The sequence below is a fragment of the Eptatretus burgeri genome, chromosome 14 (assembly GCF_056783735.1).
Source record: "Eptatretus burgeri isolate ZD-2024b chromosome 14, Ebu_testis_v1, whole genome shotgun sequence".
NCBI lineage: Eukaryota > Metazoa > Chordata > Myxini > Myxiniformes > Myxinidae > Eptatretus > Eptatretus burgeri.
The window spans coordinates 1021442-1043032 of record NC_140974.1 but is presented as its reverse complement, the minus strand read 5'-3'; the positions used below and the strand labels follow the sequence as shown (position 1 = coordinate 1043032).

Below are 21591 nucleotides of genomic sequence, written 5' to 3'. Positions count from 1 at the left end.
CGTGAAGCCGAGAAAGGTGGGAGGCAGGAGCACCAGCCCAGAGGGGAGAGCAGTACTCCATCAGGCTACGGACAAAAGCTTTGTAAGTGGTCAGGAGCTCAAGAGGGCCGAGGAAGGACTTAGAACGACGGAGGATTCCCAGTCGGCGACTGGCTTTTGAGGCGAGGTTGGAAATGTGACTTTCCCAGGAAAGGTCATGGCAGATAGTGAGACCTAGAAGCTTGAAAGAAAAGACTTCTTCCAGAGGATTGTTGAGAAAGTGGATGGGGGGGTTTTGTAAACAGTCCTTTCGAAGAGACATATTGAGAGTGTGAGATTTGTCTGGATTGAAAGACATGTTCCACGTGTTGGACCAGTTTGTGATTTTATCCAGATCTGCAGTGAGCGAAGAAGCTGCTGCTTGCCGGTCTGAGGGATGACAGATGGTACGGCAGAGGGTGGAGTCGTCGGCAAAGAGAAATAGAGGATTTTCCAGAGAGTCCGAGAGATCATTGATGAAAACCAGAAAAAGAACAGGGCCCAGAACGCGACCTTGAGGAACTCCAGCCTGCACAGGAAGAGGGGATGAAAGAACTCCATTTAGGGCCACACGTTGACTGCGACAGGAGAGGAAGTCTGCGAGACATGAGTGGAGATGGCCTTGAATACCATGGGAAGAGAATTTGGCGAGTTGGGCAGGGTGCCAGACTGTGTCAAAAGCACGTGATATGTCCAGGGATACGGCTCGGATTTCCTGTCTGGCATTGAGGACCTCCATCCATTGATGGGAGAGCAGAAGCAGCATATCCAGGGTAGAGTGACCTGGTCTGAAACCAAAGTGATGATTGGAAATCAAGCCATTGGAGAAGAGGAAAGATTTCATGTCTGAAGCGATGATGGATTCCATCACCTTGCTGATGATTGGGAGAAGGCTGATTGGTCTGTAGTTACAGGGATCTGTTTTTGCACCTTTTTTATGCAGGGCAGTGATGTTAGCAGATTTCCAAGCAGATGGCAGATGACCTTGGGCAAATGAGAGGGTGAATAGAACAGAGAGTGGGTGAGCAAGAGCAGAAGAGCAGGCTTTGAGGACACGTGGGCTGATGCCGTCTGGACCGGTTCGACATGACGCGTGTTTGAGGATTAGTGTCGGTAAATTGTTCATTTGGTCCGGCCCGACTTTGGTAATTCCGCTCGGTTACGCCGGATCCAAGTCAGCGATAGCGACTCGATTCGGACAAAGTCGGCCGAGGGTTAATTTCCCCGGTAGTTTGGATCACGTGGGTATTTAGGTAAATTGAAATTGGCAATCGACCCAACCCACGTGATCTACCTGTTGGCAATCTTCGGTCCAGTCAGGACCCGTCGTCTCCGGACTTATCCGGGAGATGACCTATACATTCTGGGCGATCGGTTGGGCCGACTTGCAGCTCCATCGAGCAGTCGTGCTCGCGGCCGACGTCCGGCCCCCGCAACAATATATCAAACAGATAAGAAAGATTAGAGGTTTTGCTCCCAGATTCTGCTACCAATGCTCTCTTGAATCACCCAAGGTTAAACCTTAATTATCTCACACACAATGGCACAAGCAGGAATATATTTTAATTAACTGCAGGCAAAACGAATTGATTTGGGAACAAACCAAGCTTTTCAGAAAAAGGTACAAATCCCAACATACACACGTACACACATGTTTGCGTGTGTGATCGCACTTCCATGAGCCTCAGAAACTTAAAAAAAATATTCTCCAACACGGGAATCCTTCCCGTTGTTGTCGATTTCTGCCACCCCGGCGGGCGACCGCTTTTAGCCAAATCGCGGCCGCGCACCCACCGACCGTGGCAATCAGTCGTAGCTTTCCGGATCAACGCCAGAATCCAGCTACGGGTGTGTTTTTAAGCACACCACAGCCTTGTCAGTACTCTACCCGCACGTTACAAGGTCCGATCGCCGAATTGTCGATTTACCTAATTATTCGCGCGGGCAGACTACCGAGAGATTGTACCTCAACAGGGCCTGCTTGGAAACGAGCCGCCTAAGCAGCTCGCTCCGTTCTGCGAATACCGAGCGGTGTATTATCGCGAAGCCCCGTTGGACCCGATTAGTTTATCGGTATTAACAACCAGCTATTTATTCCGAATGCAATTATGGCAGCTCAATGGAGGAAGGGACGCAACGAACAGGTGAATATTCAAACAAGGACATTTATTCACACACGTATTCAAGCAATGGGGGTAAGGGACAGGACACGAGCAAAAAGACCCTACAGCCGTTGTCTATTCATTATGTACACTTATTGAAATTCTGCTTAAGGACAAGGCGCCACAACTTTCATGCAAAGAAAACCCCAGGACAGGAAGGGGCAGAACTGGACCCGTAGGCCTTTAATGTTCCACGGGGCTTGGGAGACCGCAGGAGCCCCGCGAGACCGCGCAGGTTACCTTGCCACCCTCGTGGTGACTCGCTGGGCGACCCTTGAGATTTCGTCGTCAACACGGCAGCTGGCGTGACGGCTTGGTTGGTCCAGCCTAGGCGTGCGACCTACTAACACGGGCCTGCCCGACGACGCCTCAGAGGAGCGAACGGGCTTTTGCTCTTTTAGGAGTTGACGCTCTCTTCAGAGCCCGCTCACTCCTCCGCGTCGCTCGGACCGTCTCAGGGCCCGATCACCTCGGTCCGTTATGCCACCAGTTTTCAACTTCTCGCCGGCTGCCTCCACCGACCAACAGCCCTGCACTGGGCTCGAACCCCTCCCGGACTCCAAGCTCCGCTGCGCTCGATCTCCTCTCCTCAGCTCCCGACCTAACTGAACTGAACTGTCCGCTTGGCGTTCCAGCACGCCCTTTTATCGGGTTCGTGGGTGCGGGTTTGGACTTTCACCTCCGGCTGGCCCCGCCCCTTTTGGTGGTTTGATCCGATTCTGCCACGGGGAGCGGACTTTGCAGAAATCACTCCCTCCACAAGCGGACGTTGTAGAAATCACCGGCCCTCGACCTGCAACGAGGCAGCCGTCGTGTGTGTTGGCGGAGGTGCCACTCCCGGCGGCCAAAATGGCGCCGCGGAGACGTTGTTTGTTTGTTGATGTTGTGAGGGGATGTTGGCAGTTGTTGAGAAGGTGGTGAGGAGATGTTGGCAGTTGTTGAGACAGTTGTGAAGAGATGTTGTTGGTTGTTGAGAAGGTGGTGAGGAGATGTTGTTGGTTGTTCAGAAGGTGGTGAGGAGATGTTGTTGGTTGTTGAGAAGGTGGTGAGGTGATGTTGTTTAAAATAACGATAGCAAAAGAATAACGGCTAACTGAAGATGCACAGCCCTGCACACGAATAATTCCCATTAAACATCGGGAGGGAAATCTAATCTGAACACGCACTTATCGACATAACTGACCTCTGGGGAACCTGTATGGTGTTCTGTGAATTTCCACAACCGTAACACCGTGTTGAGGACGGTGGCTTGGAATCTTTGGGTTCTGAGTTTGATCCCTGTGGGCCAATTACTTAACACCATGTGACGATCTATATTACTTGGTTCCACCGTGGGTGATCTTTATAACCGAGCATCTGCATGTGTGAGTGTGCTGAACAAGCATCTGTGAGTGTGATGAAGACACTCCATCTCACCTCATGGTTCTCTGGTTCTCTTTAAGTGGACAGCACACCACGTGACTCGGTAACACGTGTCCAAGTGATGTTCGACCTCCTCGTACTTGTCTGTGATGAGAACATCTCCAAATGTGATGGACGGATTCGGACGAAACTTGGCGGATGCGTTTTGTGTGTGACGAGGACGAAGCGATTCGATTTTGGTGAAAAGGTCCGAATCCGGATCCGAATTAAAAATTTTGAAAGCGTTTCTTCACTGTTATTTCAGTGTTTCGGTGTTTCTTCACCGAAAACGATATATGGCACGACGTGTGAAAAACGTGTTTACGTGTTCGGACGAACCTTGGTGGACGAGGTGGGGAGCTGACAAGAACGAGGCGATGAAATTTCGGTTCGATCAGGTCTGGATGCAAGTCCGGCTTGTCAGCGACCATTGGGACACAAATCGTAAACTGTTGAGCCGAATGAAGGTATGTAATTAACCATGAAGCACCGAATGGTGTTTTACAGCCCATTACACTGTTGTCAAAAACGTGTTTTCATCACACGGTTCCACGGGAGAGAATGACGAGGTGAAGCGATTGGGTGACGTCACTGCCGAGCTCACGAGAAAAAACAAGGACAAATGTGTCCACGAGCAGCGTCCTCAAGATTTTGTCGGCTAAAAAAAATTTTTTTTTTTTTAAAAACAACTTCCGATATTTCGTCACGTGCCTTGATTAAGCCAATAGCAAAACGCGTCATAATGTATTTACGATATATCGTGCATTTACAAAATCAATAATGTATTTACGAAATTACAATACGATAAATGGAATAATGCTTAAATAGTAACGTGAACTTTTCGAAACTTTAAAGCAAATGTCCGAATATATTTAAAAGTTCATGATAGACGCTCTTAAAAGGCACCGTCTATGTGAGGATGTGTACATGTGCTCAGTATTTAAGGCGATCCGGATCTTGTATATACAAGAGCCGAGTCCAAGAGATTAAGGTTTTGTCTTCACAACTGTGCTGTGTCACGTGATTGGGTTTTCGTATATCATGCCTCGCCCGCTAGGGGTGGGGAGAGTGTGCTTCTGGTCGCGCAAATAAAGCGGAGTAGATGGTGGCCCGCGTGCTTCTTGCGTCCCACTGCACCTAGTACACTCTAGTTGGCTGACGAGGATGATTGAATACGGACTTATGCCCGTTTTCGACGGGGACGACTTCGAATTGTTTTCGGAGCAATTGGAGTGCTATTTCCACGCGAACGATGTGGTCGACGAGAGCAAGCAGAAGTCGATCTTGCTCGCTTCGCTTTCGCCGGAGCATTATCGGCTACTGGGTGATTTAGTGGCACCGAACAGGCCCCGGGATGACGGGCTGGCGTTTCGGGACATTGTGGAGAAAATGAAAGCACACATGGCGCTGGAGAAGTCTTTGCAGCTCGCTCGATTCCAGTTCGATCGCCTCTCGAAAGGGGCAGAGGAACGCGTCGCTGATTTTGTGGCGCGGATTAAGCATTCTTCCTTGGCCTGCAAGTTCACGGCGGGGGAGCGTCCAGCTCGGCTCAGAGATCGTTTTATTGCTGGTTTACGAGATGCGAAATGGGTTTCAGCGGTTTTACGGCTGAAGGATGAAGCCATTACATTCGACTCGGCAGTCAGCACAGCTACGGCGGTCGAGCAGACTCGCGGGGATGTTCGAGCCATCACCGGCCACGCGGGGTCGCGAGCACCCCGGGACGCGCGCACGACCTTCGATGCGGGTCGAACGTCGCCATGCGGCCGCGTGTGCGGCGGGGTGACCCCGCGGACATGCTTGGGATGTGGAGGTCGACACCTGCGCCGTGCAATTGTCACAAGTTGGGTCATTTGGCGCGTGTGTGCCATGGGGCGTCGGCCACCGTTAAAGTCGTGGACGGCGATGTGCGAGGCGACTCGGGGCGGCACCAGCGGCCGTTGTTGAGCCTGTTTTCAATTGGCCCGGCGAAAGCGCGCCCGATGACGGTGGAAGTCGAAGTGAACGAAACGCCGATCACGTTCCAGGTCGATACGGGAGCAGCGGTGTCGCTCATCGGCGAACAGACCGCGCGTAGACTCAACGGCTTGAGGCTTATCAGGTCAAACCTCGCGCTGTTCACGTACACCCGCGAGAAGATAACGCCAGTCGGGATGGCAGACGTGTCTGTGCGGTACCAAGGCCAGGTCGCCACGCTTCGGGTGTACGTCGTACGGGGGAGGGGGCCGTCTCTCCTCGGCCGAGATTGGATGACCCGCATCAGGCTAGACTGGGCCGCAATTCACCTTGTGCAACCCGTGCCGAGCCAGTGGGAGGATCAGTTGGAGGAGATTCTTCAAAGACATCAAGGGTTGTTTAGCGGCGACCTTGGAAAACTCAAGGGCATGGAGGCAAAACTCTTCTTGAAGGAGGGGGTGGTTCCTCGGTTTTGTAAACCGCGTCCGGTGCCGTATGCCCTGCGGGACAAGGTCAAGGGTGAACTGGATAGGCTGGAGGCCTGTGGAGTGATCGAACGGGTGTCGTGCTCGGATTGGGCCACCCCGGTTGTCACGGTGCTGAAACGGAATGGAGATGTCCGATTGTGCGGGGACTTCAAATCCACGGTTAATCCGGGGCTCAGCGTGGAGCAATATCCACTGCCGTCAATCGATGAGATATATGCGCGATTGGCGGGGAGTCAATACTTCACGAAGCTGGACCTGCGTGATGCATACTTTCACCTGCCGATGGATCCCGGGAGTAGCGAGCTTTTAACAATCAACACATGTCAAGGACTCTATCGATATACCCGACTCTGTTTTGGGATTGCTTCGGCCCCAGCTTTGTGGCAGAAAGCCATGGATCAGGTTTGCATTGGCCTGCCCGCTCAGACCTACCTGGACGATGTGCTCATTGCGGGGAAAACGGCGGCCGAGCATCTTGCGAACATTGCCCGAGTGCTGACAAAGCTAGAAGCGTGCGGCCTGCGCTTAAACAGGGACAAGTGCGCGTTCTTCAAGCAGCGCTTGGAATACCTCGGGCACATCATCACGCCGGAGGGGCTGTTGAAAGGTCCTCGGAAGGTGGAGGCGATTCAGCGCATGCCACCGCCTCGCGACAAGACGCAGCTGCGCTCGTTCATTGGCATGGCCCAGTATTACCAAAGGTTCGTGCGCGGGCTCAGCTCACAACTTGCGCCGGTAACGCGGTTGCTCAAGAAGGACGAGCGCTGGGCTTGGGGGCCTGCACACCAGGCGTCGTTTGACCGCGTCAAGCGGCTGCTCACAGAGGATGCGGTCCTCGTGCACTACGAGCCTGCGCGTCCGCTCGTATTGGCATGCGACAGCTCTGCATATGGCATCGGGGCAGTGCTCTCCCACAGGATGGACGATGGTTCCGAGCGGCCTGTTTGTTTTGCATCCCGGACCCTGTCCACAGCAGAGCGCGGATATGCCCAGATTGAGCGTGAGGCTCTCAGCCTCGTCTGGGGTGTGCGGAGGTTTCATCAATATCTGCTGGGGCGGCATTTCACTTTGCAGACGGATCACAAACCGCTTCAATACATCCTGAGACCCGAACGCGGGGTGCCGGTGGTAGCAGCCGCGCGAATACAGTGGTGGTGTCTGTTTCTGGGTGCTTACGATTATGATATTCAGTTCCGAAGCACCGAGAAGCATGCTAACTGCGACGGGCTCTCACGCTTGCCGTGTGCGGAGGGTCCAGCTGCGTCTGAGTTGGGCGACCGGGTCGATGTGTTCGCGCTGGACCAGGTCCAAAGCGGGTCGGTCATGGCCAGGCAGGTCGCGGTGGAATCGGCTCGTGATCCGGTGCTTGCCCGTGTCGTCCAGGCGATTTCTACGGGGAATTGGAGCGATCTGCCTTCGACACCGGCATTTCAACCTTTCACGTCACGCGCGGCGGAGCTGTTGTTGGTCCAGCGGTGCGTAATGTGGGGAATGAGGACCGTGATTCCACCGAGGTTCAGGCAGCGGTGTTTGGAATAACTGCATGTCAGTCACCTTGGCATCGTGAAGACCAAGAGTCTTGCTCGTAGCCTGTTGTGGTGGCCGGGGTTGGACAAAGACATTGAGCAGTTGGTTAAGCGTTGCGTCACGTGCCAGACAGATGCTGATAACCCGCGTCGAGCTTCGGGTCTCTGGCCTGTGCCAGACCGAGCTTGGCAGAGGGTCCATGTAGATTTTTCGGGACCGGTTAATGGCAAGATGTTTTTGATTGTGATTGATGCATTCTTTAAATGGCCGGAGGTTGTAGTAATGCAGCATACTTCAGCAAACATTACAGTAGAGAAGCTGCGGAGGATCTTTGCTAATAAAGGGTTGCCGGAGATCCTGGTCTCTGATAATGGTCCGCAGTTCATCGCGGGTGTATTTGATGAGTTTATGCGCCAGAATGGTATTCGACATCTAAGGTCCGCACCGTATCACCCTGAGACGAATAGCCAAGCTGAGTCGTTTGTCAAGATGTTGAAGCGGGCTTTGCGCAGGGGGGTGTTGCACCTGTGCAGATGGTGGTCGATGTCTTTTTGCTCCATTACAGGAACGCAGTTCATCCTGTCACGGGTGATTCGCCTGCCATTCGTCTCTATGGACGGGCTTTGCGGTCCAGGCTGGATTTGCTACGACCTGGAGGGTCGGGTAGTGGGGCGATGTCGCGTCCGACGCGGCTGCGCAGCTTCGAGGTGGGGCAGCGGGTAATGGTGCGCGATTATTTCCACGGTTCCAAATGGGTGCCGGCGGTGGTCTCTGTGGTGCTGGGGCCGGCGAATTGTATGGTGCGGACTGATGGTGGGGATGTGTGGAAGCGGCACGTGGACCAGATGCATGATCGCTGTTCAGCGTCACCCCCCCCCACACCTCCCCGAGCCGAACGATGCGGGGCCCCCACCGGTAGTATCGCCGGCACCTGACGTTGTATCGCCGGGGCTGGCTGGGCCGGCGCCAAGGGGGGCTTCGCCTTATGCCGTCCTACCCGGGGACGTCGAGCAGGCTGGGCAGTCAGGGGTAGCTGGTGTTGCGGAAAGTGCGAGTCCGGCGAGGGTGTTGCCTCGGCCGAGCCGGGAGGCGTCTGAGCCTGGGCTGTCTGGTGGCGCTGCCCGTCCGAGTCGGGTCAGGGTGCGGCCGTGGTACTTGGAGGATTATGAGTGTTGATGGGTTCAGATGGTCATGTTGTGATTATCCGTTCATTATGTGACGGGTCATTTTACGAGGGGAGGAGTGTGCTGTGTCACGTGATTGGGTTTTCGTATATCATTCCTCGCCCGCTAGGGGTGGGGAGAGTGTGCTTCTGGTCGCGTAAATAAAGCGGAGTAGATGGTGGCCCGCGTGCTTCTTGCGTCCCACTGCACCTAGTACACTCTAACAACAACAACAACAAGAACAACGCCGAGCTCTCTATGAGCAGCGTTCGCTACGCGAGACGCTGCTAAAAACCGTTGATTTCTGAAGACGCGTTGAGTTCGTCAAAGCCGATTCGTCAGACAGTTCGTTGACCGAGTTCGCTTCACGTCGGGTTTTCACTGGTTTGGTTTTCATCCTGCTCAACCCCCTCCCCCCCCCCTCACCACAACGAATCTTCTGCTGCAATTGAGAGACGGAACGATCCCTTTCGGAGACCATTTAATCGTTCTTTGGAGGGGAAATCGTGACTGGGCCTGAGGCTTTGACATGGCGAAGCGAGTGCTCGTGATGGACGAATATCGTCGCTCCTGCTCCTTGTGTGACCCTCCACGAGCGTCCCGGGCGATGATCTGCACCTTCTCCAAGCCCATGTGAACAATGAGGGTGCGGACTGTGAAGACCCCTTCTTAGGCCGCAGGTGAAGAGTCAGAGAGGAAGTTCTCGAATACCCGGTTTATTGAAGATAATCACATGCATGCGGAGGTGGTGAGGCAGCTCAAACCGAACAGAGGAGAGCCACCAACCAACACTGAAGTTTCACATTCACAAACTCTCCAATATATACAGTCTATCTCGAGTTCCAATCAATCTCTGGTTACAGTCTATTTCTAGTTGGTTTGCCAAGAGCCCTGTGACCATGCATTCAAATATGTGCACAGGAACTTTCCCTCCCTAATCCAAGGGAGGTTGGAAGGTCGAACCACTTACTCTGCCACTTCCCTCTCCACAATCTAGGCTCTTTATCACTGTGGTATGTTGAAAGTAAAACACAAAGCCCTTTTTAGTTCACAGAAATGAAATGAATGAGTTGGCCAAGATAGAGTGTAGCATTACCAGTAAAGGACATGTCTCGGTTTGTACTGTTATAGCACAGCCCTGTTAGTTTCATAGGAGTGGACTGTGGGAAAACCAAGATAAAGTGTCGCATTTAGTTTCACTGGAGTGGAATGTGTTTTGACCAAAATAGAGTGCCTTTAGAGGGCATCTGGTCGACTGACTTTGTGGGAACAGTGCCACTAAAACTATCGAGAGTTTAAAATGCATTACAGAGTATATAAGAAATTAGTCCGAATCCCTACATCTTACAAATTATTATTTGTTTAAATATGGGTCGAATGTGGCCACTTAATAACACACCTGACACGGACCAGGTCGAGCTCATGATTAAGAGGGTGTGTGTGGTCAAAGAGTTCGGTTTGAATCGATCACCAGCACTGGACGATGTGAACACGAACGGCAGTTTAAATCCCGGGGTGGAACCGTCTCTCGACCGCTCCGGCCTGGAGGGTGAGCATGAAGACCGTTTGCTCGCATTCCCACCACCTGCAGCTCCAGGTCGCATCTCAAACAGACCATCTGGGTCCCTGGACGTCACCAACTTCGTGAGGTCCGTGGAGCCGTCGGTGTCGCAGGACCAGGGTTCAAACCCGGGCTGGAGGGTCTCGGTGCCCCCACCAAGAGCGTTTCTACCCATTCCGATGTCTACCCACCCAGTGATCTCTACCCACCCTTCATGGACCGAGCCTGCGGTGTTGGCGACGTGCTCCAGAGGGGGTCGCCGCCTGGCTGCAGCTGTTACTGATCTCACACCATCTGGTGTGGTGCTGGAAGTGGCCGCGACACATGTGAATCATCCTGATGGACATGACCCCAAGCGACGTGATTCGGACAGCCCGGCTGAGATGTCGGATGGTCCAGACAGCAGTGTCCAAGGGTGGACGGGGGGGGGGTGTTGAAGACAGATTTCATGGGCTTGTCGAATATCGCGCCAAAAGACCTGCATTTAGGGCATGACCCATCCCCACAGCCTGGCCCCGTGGTGGCGTTGGATGCGGCGGGAAGGATCGGTGTGGAATATGATGAGCCCAGGATTTTGGTGGACTCCCCGACGGACTCCCCGGTCGTGCCCTTCCTCGAGCCATCCTGCCCCTGGTCCTGGTACCGTTGGGTGCTACCTTGCCACGTGCGCTGGTGATTGGCGGTGGTGGCGAGGTAGGAGGTCCACAGGGTTTCACCAGTTGTCACGAGCAAGTGGAGAAAGACACTCACTCCGTGAAGCACCCGTCCATACCTGCACGTGAGACCAACAAGAAGCAGGATATGGAGGAAAAGGTGTTGTCCTGTCCTAGCGAGCAGGAGTGTCCCTGGGACATGTTGATCGATATCATGACCGTTGTGGGTAAAGAAAAGGAAAAGGAGCACAGAGGTGAGCTCTTATAAACTAGAAAGAGCGATCAGAGATTGCAGATCCTCACCAGAACTTGTGCTGTGTGGTGTTTTTGTAGTTTTCTGTGGTATATTTTGTGTGGTGTTTGTGCACTGGCACAGCCAAGTGAACCTCATTCAAAAAATTAAGAAATAAAAAAGAACCCAGATCAAAAATAAATAAATAATTCTGGCTGCCGTACCATGTGTCCTATCAAGTTGAAATTTAAAACATATTCCCCACCACTACTAGTTCATAATGGTGAAGTTTCATGTTGATCGATTAAGCGGTTCCACAGAAAACATTATTTAATATTTTTCTTAAATCCAACAATGGCTGCCAAACCATATTGGATTTAAGATTTTAATATAAGATTTGAATGGAGGCCCTCAATGTCAGACATGACAGGCCCTCAATGTCAGACATGACAGGCCCTCAATGTCAGATCAGGGCCGTCTCACTGGACATTTCTCGTGATTTTGATAGTCTGGCATCCCACGTTGCTCTGCAAACCCTCTCAGCATCCAAGGCCAACTCCACACGTGGCTTCCCGACTTCCTCGACTCATGGCCAATATGAGGGACTCAAAGGAATCCTTTCATTACCTCTCCCTGTCAAGGCTGAAGTGCCCCAAGGCAATGTTGTGGGCCTAGTTCTATTCCTGATGATCTTCAACAATTTCTTTGACTCTGGAAAATTCTCTATTTCTTTGTTGATGACTTCACCCTCTGCAGTGACATTCGTCATCCTTCAAATAGGTGGAATGCAGCTTCTTCCCTCTCTTCAAACCTTGACAAAATCACAAGATGGTCAAACACTTGGAATTTGTCTTTCAATCCTGACAAATCTCACACTCTCACAATCTCTCTCTCTCTCTGAAGGGACCCTCTGGCAAACACCCCCCCCCCCATCTACTTTTTTAACAATCCTCTTGAGGAAGTTCAGTTCTTGAAACTCCTGGGTAAAACTTCAAACTCATATCAGCCATGATCTTTATTGGGAAAACCACATTTCAACGTTGGCCTCCAAAGCCATCCGCCGACTGGGAATCCTAAAGTCCTTCTTTGTCACACCTGGACTCCTATCCACTCCACCTACAAGGCCTTCATCCACAGCTTGATGGAATACTGCTCTCCCCTCTGGGCTGGCTTCCCTGCCTCACATTTTGCTCAGCTTATCACCATGGATACCAAGGCCTTCAAGATCATTGTTCTCACATATTAACTGAGTCTGTGGGTCGATCACTCGGCCATCACAGACACATCGGTGGTCAATCTGTCTTCTGCCGCCTCCTTTTTGGTCTTGCACCCTCTCCTCTTTCTGTGTTTTGACCACCGCCCCCTCCCCCCAACCCGTTTTTCTGAAGGACTCACATGGTTCACCATCAATCCTGGTGAAACTTCCTAAATCCAGGATCACTGCTCACCTCCACTTATTTGTTCCTCTTTTTCCAACCTGTGGAACCAATTTCCACATTCTCTGTTGTTCAACAAGAAAGCTGTTGTCGATGTTGTCCCCCCCCCCCCCCATTGCCACCACCGTACCCCAATTTCCAGTTTTCCCAAATTTCCAAATAATACTTCTGTATCCATCTTATCCACCTGATGCATCCTCTCTTGCCCCCATTCCTCCCCACACCCATTGTTTGTCCAAGTCTCCCTCCATATTGGGCTTCAAGCCTGCTGTTGATGTTTCCCTCTCTCTCTCAACTGTTCCTTTTGTCCTGTTGAGTCCTGATCCGTTCAGTGTACTAATTCCAACTCTTCCACGAGCCTCGAATGCGGATGTATGCAAAAAATACCCTTATTTCAAAGACCCCGAACACTACTTAGGCCCTTTAGAAACGTAAGATCCTTTAACACACCAAAGACCATTTAAGACACCTCAAGGCCCCGAAGACCCTTAAGGCCCCCTTTGTAACCCTGATAACACTTGACTTAGACGTTTCAGACCCTGTGTACCCCATGGAGCAGACCTCATTGGACCCTTAAATCCTCGGAGACCTCAAACGGTTTATAACTTTTCAGACCTTTGATCTTTACAACTCGACCATTTAGACCTCTCATTTGCAATTGATGAACTTTCATTTCGTGAATCCCATTTATTTGCCACCACAAAATACACCACATGAAACAAGTCTTGGCGAGGGTCTGCAATCTGACTGCTCTTTCTCGTTAGCGCGAGAGACGGACTTTTGTAATCACGTCTGCATGTGAGTCTGCATATGAGTCTGTCTGTGTGTCTGTCCAGGCAAAACTTTTTCACTCATCGGGAATTTAAATTCCAGATAAGGTGTCATCACGCACCGTCCGTCCGTCCGTCTCCTTTTTCGACTTCCCCAGCCAAACCACTGGGCCGATCCTGCTGAAATTTGACAGCAACGTTCCTCTCCTGACTGATAACACGGATTGCAAAACATGTTACGGTCACATGACTTTAATTATGTCAAAATGGCCGACTTAGTAAAATTTGTTCAAAAATATTGTTGTGGGCCGGGGGTCGGTGGCAAGAGCGACCGTAGGTGGGGAAAATGACGTCGTCTCCCACCAGACTCCCCAGAATTGTAGGCCGTCGCTCCGGATGACTCCGAAGGTGGCGGGTCGCAGAACCGACCATGGTCGCCAATATTTCAACCGCGTAGCGTAGGGTCTATTTGTCTGAAACGAATTTACCGAAGTAGCTACCATTTAAAATACCGGGCAAGCCATGCCCTCGATACGCCTTGCCTGAACTGGATCACTCTACCAGCTACGGTAGAGTATCAACTTCCACCTACCAACTCCGGATCGGTTGCAGCCGAGTGGAACTACCAAGGCGTACCGGCTAGAATGAATGGATTATTGGGTGCGAAGACCCGTCTAGACTCAGACCCGAACCATGCTGGACCAATATAAGAAGGGACAGAAACAGACTGGGAATATTTCTAATAAATTTATTTACAGCAATATAAAAGACAAGGGAGGCGAGACTTGAACGAATATGCAAGCATTTACAATGATACAAAAACACTTACTCAATTTCTGCTTAGAAGATGGGCCCACACACTCAGACACACACACAAAAAGAAAAGAAACCAGGGTCTTTATTTGACCCTCGCAGCTGTGAGGAGAGATGAGCAGGGGGTCAGACTTCGTGGGTACCTGGTCGTTGCAGGGAAAGCGTGCTTGGTAATGCGGCACCGATGGGTTGTCGAAGGACCCAGCCGCACGTGCGGGATCCGTGGTTCGTGGCGGCACTTGCGTGGCGAATCGTCGGGGCTCAGAACTCCTCTCTGTGTACGACAACCACTACTCCTCTCTTCCTCGCACCACCCGACTCAGCGCAAACCACGACTCTTCTCTTCCTCGCACCAACCGACCCAGCGCAAACCACGACTTTTCCATGCACGTACCGACAACCACACCTTCTCCGACTCCTCTCTACTCAGAGAGCCTCTGAGATATATTGTTGTGGGCCGGGGGTCGATGGCGAGGACGACCGCTAGGTGGAGCAGCAGGGCCGTCTCCTACCGAACACCCAGAATTGAAGGCCGTAACCTTCGGATAACTCCGAAGATCACGGATCCCTTAGTGGACCGTGGACACCAATATTTCGATGGCGTGGGGTAGGCTTAATTGTCCAATTCCAATATACCTAAGTACCCACGCCGACTAATGACCGGGGAAAACCACACCCTCGACGGACTCTGTCAAAACGGGTCGTTCTACCAACGTCGATCCGGTGTAACAGAGCAGAATTACCAAAGCCCGTCAGTCCCAATGACAACTTATGGCACAAACGGCCTCACTAATTTTCAGGCATGAACCGTGCTCGGTCAATAACAGAAACGACAGGCAACGAGCTGGAACGTTTAACAATTGGGATTTATTTATAATGGGGAGGGGTGCACAGAGAGCAGAGTTATCACGACTAAAAGAAATGCAATTTACAATGAACTCAGGCACTTAACAGTTTCTACTTACAGGACGGGCGCCACACACACACACACACACACACACACACACACACACACACACACACACACACACACACACACACACACACACACACACACACACACACACACACACACACACACCCACACACACACACACACACACACACACACACACACACACGAAATGGGGCCGGTTGGCCTTTATTTGACCCTTCAGCTCGGAAGGGAAGGGGAGCTGAGGACAAGAGTTCGGTTGGGCACCTTTCCGCCTCGTGCAGTCTGGTTGAGACGAGCTTCATGGCCACACCTTCATGGCAACCCACACCTTCAGTGCCGCTGCAAGCACCAGGGACCGGGAATGATGCAACTGACGCCAGCCAGCACGAGAACGGGCAAGACGAGACAAACACTTGCGGGCAACACGAGAACACCAGCAGGCAAAGCGAGACGATCCCAGCAGGCAAACAAGGCGACGAGGAGGCTTCTTCAGGCAGAGTTAAACCGAATATCAAGCAAGGCAAATAATGTACAGCGAAAATGCACTTATACAATTCACTACTTACGGACGGGCGCCACACACACACACACACACACACACACACACACACACACACACACACACACACACACACACACACACACACACACACACACACCCAAAAGAAGTGGTGGCTAACGCCTTTATTGCGGACTTCAGCTCGGAGGGACAGGCGAACTGAAGACCAGGGTCTGCCTTGGACCTGTCCACCTCGTGTGGTCTTCAAGCTGACTCGATCCGCGGAGGAGGATGACGACGACGACGACGACGACCAAGGCGAGATAACATGTGATGTCGTGATCTGCCTCCGTGATCTACCTCACCAAGATCAGCCAAGACGAGATGAGACGCGATGTCAGCCCGGATGCGATGTCGTGATCTGCCTCCGTGATCTACCTCACCAAGATCAGCCAAGACGAGATGAGACGCGATGTCGGCCCAGATGCAATGTCGTAATCTGCCTCCATGATCGACCTCACCACGATCATCCAAGACAAGATGAGATGCGATGTCGGCCCAGATGCGATGTCGTGATCTGCCTCCATGATCTACCTCACCAAGATCAGCGCCCGCATCTTCATTCACCCTGTTTTTTTTGGGGGGGGGGACGTCTTCACCCTCCCCACTCTCGATCTGAGGTGGTCAGCCCCCTGATTGGCCAAGGGACCCATCCCTCTCATTCTGGGCGGAGCCTCGATCTGAGGTGGTGAGGTCCCTGATTGGCCAAGGGACCCGCCCCCCCCTCATTCTGGGCAGAATCTCGAGCCGAAGTGATACGAATCCCCACCCATGTCCGTGGTTGAACGCACGAAGAACATTGGCGCTGGGTAGAGCGGGGGGGGGGGAGGTGTAAAAATAAATGAAAAACCCTATCAAAGTAACTCACAGTGCATTTACATTTATTTACCCATTAGACAAGGGAAAAGGAAGCTATCTATAAAACACATACCGATATAACTGAGCTAAAGGACCTGAATGTTGCATGTGATTGGTTTCCAAATTTGTAACAGTTTTATCCAGAGTGGCCGAGATCAATACCACGAGGGTCACAATCTCCACTCGGGCAACCAACCCCACCAGCTGATCCACCTCATACTCAGGTGAAGTACACAACTGTTGTGCAGACCTTACCGTGCTGTTTAACCCCCCGGGATTTTGCCTAGTCGAGGGTTAACAATGACTATCACCGCCGCGCCTCAGCACAGAGCGCCATTTCCTGTGTGTTTTATATTTCACGGCGATGACCCCGCTTCACACAGGAGCGACAACGGCTTCCTCGGCTTGAGCCGTGACCTCCGGAACCAGAATGGGAAGACGGCCAACTGAACTACAACACATTGACTGGCAAATCTCATGTACGACCGGGCAGAAAAAAATCCGAAAGACTGAACCCAAAATATTTATCAAATTAAATTTATCAGTGAGGGTAAAATGAAAGGAAGATTGAAGGTGAACTTTAAACTTACACTTGGGAACGTGAATTTTGTGGGAGGGGGGGGCGGACACATTGAGGAGATATTTCTTTGAAGGCCACCAGCCTGCCTCATGGCAGACCTCAAAGAAATATCTCAAAGGGCAGAAAAAGAGGGGCAGAGAGGAAAGTAGGCAGCTTAGATGATTGGAGTCAGCAGTCCTGTAGTCATTTAATGAAGTCACCTGGAAAATAGGGCAAAATTGTCAGACATTTAAGAGGGGAAAGGTGAGGTCATATCGAGGAGATATTTGTCTGAAAGCCACCAGATTGCATAATGGCGGCCATCAAATAAATATCAAGAAAAGAGCAGAAAAAGAGGAGAACAGGTGTCAAGAAGTTTGGATGATTGGCATTCCAGGTCAGCAGTCATGGAGCTATTTAATGAAGGCACCTGGAAAATAGGGCAAGATTGGCAGACATTTGAGAGGGGAAAGGTGAGCTCACATTGAGGAGATATTTCTCTGAATGCTGCCAGCGTGCATCATGGAAACACTCAAAGAACTGAAGTGTCTGGAAAAGAACAGACAAAAAAGTATCCAGACAGCAAAGTAAAAAGTTTTGTTTCTCAGAGTTCTTCAGTTATATGGAGTCAATTATTGAAGCCACCTGGAAAGTAAGGAAAGATTATGAAATGTTTCTCCGCCTGAAGAAAGAACATCACACGCTGGAAAGAGATTGCTGTTAATAAGGGGATAGGTATGGGGCAGTTATGAGATGGAACTCGGTTAGGTCTTGGGTTCAGGTTCGGATTGTGTAGTTCAGTCAAACTTTATTGAAGCCGTCACTTCCCGGAATCCTCTGGGTGCCAGCGAGTCACAGCAATTTTTCTCACAGCATTCAGCAGAGCATTTCCTCCCAAGGAATTTCCTCCTCCATATTGATGCCAACTGAGTTGTTGCTCCATTTCCTTGGGTATTCAACTCCTGTGTTACTTTCTTTTTCTTCACTCTTGAATCTCATTCTTCCCACCAGGTCTTCATGACTACTCTTCACCACCATTTCAGATCATCCCTCTCCAAAACCATGATCTTTTCCTTGGTGAGTAGGCCAGACATTCAGAGGAACAAAATGCCACAAGAAGACATGGTTAAACACGGAAATATTATCTGAAAACGCAACAACACAAGGATGAAAATAGAGAGACATGACAGATCTGGTCTGAAAACTTAGCTTTGATAAATTGGAAAGAAACACTACACGATCAAAGTCGAATGCACTCAGACCCAGAACCGGAAGTCAACCCTTTGAACCTGAGCAGCCATTTTCCCAGCCACTATTCAAACCTCCATCTACCTGAGCAGTTGGATTTTTCTCCACTGAGCCCAGGGTGGTGGAGCCAAACGTCCAAGGAACTCATGGTTCAAAGGATTAATGTTAATTTTGTCCAATAGTTACCTTGCTGCCCTATTATCAGTTCATGCTCTCTATCACCATGCTCTTCCAGAAGGCTCCATCTTGTGGAGAAAATACGAACGGAAGGTATCTCAACTCAATTTTGATTTAGAAGAAATTATTCAAGACTAGTTGGGACATTCATTCTGAGTTGTACGCACGCAAATAATGACACTTCGGTGGGATGAGGGAAATAAGAACACCAACAAGAATAGACCGAATGAGAATGGAAGAAATGGCATTATGATTCATGATGATGGATTCCGTGCAACATTTGATGACAAGATTTAGCATCAGCACAAAAACGAACGATTAGACGTCATATAATGGACGTATATCGCATGCTTTATTGATCGGAACAAAAATGCTGATATTGTCAGAAAGGATTGATTGATTCTTCAGCACAGAATGAATTAATTAATGAAAATCTTAACCAATTGACGACTAACCAAAAATGGACAGATGAAAAAGGACAGACTCACTGAGATCAAAAACTCACTGAGATACAGTAAAGTCTGGCAGCAAAGAGGAAATGACTTTGAACCATGAACGAGATTTCAATGGACAAAGATTACTTTTTGCTACAGATGCTGACTTAACAATATGGAAACGGAGCAGGGAGTAGCACGTTTCAATGGAATCCCCCGGGAACTGCAGGATAAAAAGATTTTTTTTTTATCAAACTGTCCACATGTTCAACAAGAAGTACAAACACACTGCCAAGGCTTTGAGCTCGGAGTTCACAGAAACTGAGGATTCAATACGTCGTTGTCAAACGGTCAAATAGTTGATCGATTCTAAATCACATACAGTTCAGAGGACGGTCTGAGAGTTCACTCTTTTTGGACAGACAATCAACAACTGAATGTGTGGATATGCCGTTGAGGAAATCATTCTCCGTTAACATTGACATGAAGCTTCAAGACGGTGTTGTGACATCGAGTTGTTGAGGCGATGTTTGATGAAACGAAATTTGGAGAAACTCTGCTCTCATGCTACCTGGGAAACTGGTGGTGCCAACAATAACTTGTAGCATTATGTAATGCGTGATGGATACAAGAATACATGCTGTGTGTGTGATACGCCGATTGGCCCTTGACATAGCCTCTCGTTCTGTCGGTCGGATAATGAGACCAGTCATTCCTTAGCCCAAAATGTGATTGGCAGTAGCCCATCAGCCAACCAGAGCACCGGCCCACTTGGTTCTGACCAGACAACAGGTGATCCAGCCCAGCCATGGAAAAGAGGAATAAATGAGTGGAGGTGTGTCTGGAAAGTGTGAACTTTGAGTTTAACTCGGATGTGCTGCTGAAGGAACATGAGATGGTCAGAGGGGTGAAAGAGCAGGGAGAGCTGGACTGTGAATCAGCAAAAATGGAACATTAGACATGTTGCTCCATTTGTGCGAAATATCCTATCAGCTGTCTTTTCTCTTCCTGTTCATCTTCCTGAATAGAGTGTTACCCTCTGACAACTCACTTTTCCAAGACCCTCTGTTCTTTTGACAGGCCGCAGAAATCAGAGGACCACGCCGTCTGCCAGGTGAGAGGAACTGGCCATGTGTTTCAGCTTCATCACGTGATATGCTAACAACGTCGTGAGCTTTATATTCCACAGAATACAGATCAGTTTGTGAAGCTACCATCTTATCCCAAACTGCAGGTCTCTTGGATTCTGTGGAATATAAAGCTCTCAACACGTCTTCCTTGAACAACACGGACACACCTTGTTGGCGTTGAGCTTAAGGAAATATTTGGAACTATGGGGTCTGCAGCTCAGTTTGGAAGACAGCTTTGATGTATGATCCACGTCGTGGCTGATGGTGAGGCCGACAAAGTCAAGAGACCAAACCACTTCTCATGTCTGAGCATGGAAATATATTAGTGGGCTGTTTTGACAATCCTGCGAGAATGACGGTGAGACTGAGATTTCTAAGAACTGAAAGATGTTCCATTTATCAGAGCAACAGGCCTCGGCTTCCAAAGCAATTTGGTTACTTTCTTCTTTGGATCAACATTCATGGTCGAGCGCGACACAACTGGTTAGAACATCAGACTGTGAACATAGATTAAAAGATGAAAGAAGATTAAAATAAATACGTCAATGTTATCTTTTCTGCTCTTTTTGTTCAGCCACTAAAAAGTCCCAACAATTCACGTTTATCAATTACCGTACTAAGTTATTTTGGTGCTCAAGTAAAAGTGGACACAAGCATTAGATTCTCAGCAAAATCACTTTTGAAACCTCACCTCCAGACAGATACTCCATAACGAGGACCACTTCATTAGAGATCCCATTTTCAATGACGTCAATCAACTTCACTGTGGGAAAACAAGACAGTGAAGCACAACTTAAAATGGCATAAGAAACTCACCTGAAATCAAACACCTTCGAACAAGATTACGAACGTGCGACTTCCGTGCGATCCATCCAATGACAAGTAATCAACAGTGTGGCAAGATAGTTTTGCACAGGCAGGGTGATTCAACGTGTGTGCCGTCCCTCGAATGAATGTTAAAACGGTGTTCTATCTGCAGACATTCGCTGGTGTACATAAAGGATCCCACAGTGTCCTTCGCGAAGAGTAGGCGAACCATCACCGGCATCCTCAACAATTAACAAATTGCTGCCTTAACTCCGGCTGAGAAGGCAAGGGCAAACCACCCAGGGCAACCCTTCGTCAGGAAGCTGCTTCGGTGGCACCAATGTTCTGTGACAGTATAAAGAGACGGCTCCTAAAAGTTGTTTGCAAACCTGAACTCTGCTTTGATTGAGGTTAAGAAAAGTCGATGGTTGAGTGATGAGTGATAATTAATGACACAGAAACACACAATCTGTAACTTGTTTTGTCATAATGTGATAAGTTTGAGAGAAATCCACACTTACCAATGTTTGGACAATCAAGTCTCCTCATTATTTCAGCTTCGCACCTGAGCTACACAACACAAAAAGACAGAAGAGGAGAAAATTTAACAAATTCATTCCATAACCCGTATAAAGGTCAACTGACCCCACAGCAGTAACCACAAAGTTGTAACTCACACAGAGGGACTCAGCCTCAGGGGCC

The 21591-nt window shown here is 50.0% G+C and overlaps 1 protein-coding gene across 2 annotated transcripts in view; it reads right to left on the bottom strand.

The window, feature by feature from the left end:
• Positions 1–7760: 7760 nt before the first annotated feature.
• Positions 7761–21591, bottom strand: part of LOC147012533 (uncharacterized) — an 88938-nt gene continuing 75107 nt past the window's right edge. Inside the window, exons 30-32 of one of the 2 annotated variants that reach the window (XM_085853522.1) lie at positions 21411–21459; positions 20774–20845; positions 7761–18166 (exon numbers count right to left, since the gene is read on the bottom strand). The gene's annotated coding sequence lies outside the window, so the exon portion shown is untranslated. Of the gene's footprint in view, positions 20846–21410; positions 21460–21591 lie in introns of both variants that reach the window. The other variant, XM_085853521.1, reaches the window with a different exon arrangement.